The following is a 1,901-nucleotide window of genomic DNA, read 5'->3' as shown; positions in this document are numbered from 1 at the left end:
CAAGTGGAAAGTTGTAAGAAATACATCAACAAGGCTGGAGGGAGGGAGAGGGGTGGGGCCTTGGTGTGTGCCACACCTTCAGGGGCAAGACATGATTGCAAGAGGGACTTTACCTAACAAATGCAATCAGTGTAACCTGGCTTATTGTACCCTCAATGAATCCCCAACAATAAAAAAAAAAAAAAAAAAAGAAAAGAAACAAAATTTCTGGAGACCTTAAAGGAGAAATTCAGAAGTGATTACATAAGAAATCACTAAGAATCTTTAAGAAGAGAAAAGTTAAAGCAATGAAATCATGATCACTAATGTTAGGAAAGAGAGAGATTAGAGGATGATCTTCCTATTCCTTGGTCTGTATGTCATTCATTCCCTCATTCAGCCATTCTTTTTAGCAGATATTTATTGAAGACAAGCTATGTGCCAGGTGCTTTAATGGAGACATCTTGGTGAAATAGAGACAGATCTCATCCTTGAGGAGCTTATGCTCCCAGAAAAAATTAAACAAATGAGGTAATTATAATGTACAGTAAGTGCTATGGATACACTTTTAACAGGATACACATACATCCTGTTTACACAAATAAATAGGATACAGCTATAGAGAATAATTGGTGTGCGGAGAGGTACTAATACTCTGGTTAGGGTGGTCAGAATTTCATCCCTCTGAAGAGGTATAACACTTGAGCTGAGACCCTAAGGATGAGAACATCCAACTTCCAGAAAGAACATTTCTGAGAGGGAATTCAAAGGACAGAGAGAGGTGCAAGTTTCTAGCAATAATGCAGAGAATTGATGATAGTTTAGACTCAGGGTCAACAGTGTGACTTAAGTGTCAACAGGCCACCTTGGAGGCAGAATTGAAAATTGGCTGAAAGGGAATGAAATGGAAAGAATCCTTCACCTTCCAGCCTGCATCAGCTTACAGCACCTTCAACTTGAGTTGCACTAGGCCAGTGCTTTCTACACAGGTGTCTCCAGATCTTTTTGGAACAGGGGCAGTCCCTTGTGGTCTCTCAGCACAGGTATTTAACAAGAGGGCTTTGCCCTGGTTCAGTGGTCCCTGCTGTCTGTGTGGCCCTGCATTTTAAACATGTTGCTCCCAGGCCTGGTTCAGATTGTCCTGCAAATACCAACAACCAGGACACTTGTTAAGGTGCAACAGTTATTTTCCCAAATCAGCAAAACATGGGTACCAGTAAAAAAAAAGTCAAGTCCTTTCCATTTGCCACAAATATTTATCTTAACCCTCTGCTTCTATTTATGAATATTTACCAAAGTATAATTAAACTTTCTAAAATATTTAAGAGTTTTTAATTGATGTATTATTAAACAGTCACGTGTGGCCTAAACTCTCTGGGAATTCTTAAGGATTTGAAGTCGATGCGTGTTTATGAGAGTGAAAGCTGGAGTATAGAATCCAAGACCCCACCTAGAGTGAAAGAAGGAAAGAACCAGGCTGTAAAAGACAAACAAGTAGCAATAGAGAAGTCAATGGCACCGAGGGGTGGGGGTTGAAGGGAAGAGAGATTGAGAGAGACAGAGCCAAGAACAGGAAGGAGGGGTGGGCAGCAGGCCTGCTGCCTGTGAAGGGGACAGTGTGGAGATTAAGATCTCTATCGGAGCTTGTGGCTGGAGTGATTACAGTGTATTAGGGTCCTGTCAGTGTTGACAAACAGTGCCCCAATTAGGAATTAGTCCCACAAGGCATCAGATAGCAGAGCTGCTGTTGACCTGTAAATAGACTGGCCCTCCCTTCCCTCTCTTTTATTCAAATAGGCACAGCTGTTTTCTAGAGGAGCCCAGGAAGCTCAGCCCTCCATGGCACTTCCTACAGCAGCTGCCAGGGAAAGGAGTGGACACTAATCACCTGATGTCCTAATTTGTTTTTTAAACACCAGTTT

The sequence above is a fragment of the Nycticebus coucang genome, chromosome 8 (assembly GCF_027406575.1).
Source record: "Nycticebus coucang isolate mNycCou1 chromosome 8, mNycCou1.pri, whole genome shotgun sequence".
Classification (NCBI taxonomy): domain Eukaryota; kingdom Metazoa; phylum Chordata; class Mammalia; order Primates; family Lorisidae; genus Nycticebus; species Nycticebus coucang.
Note: the sequence above shows the minus strand (reverse complement) of the source record.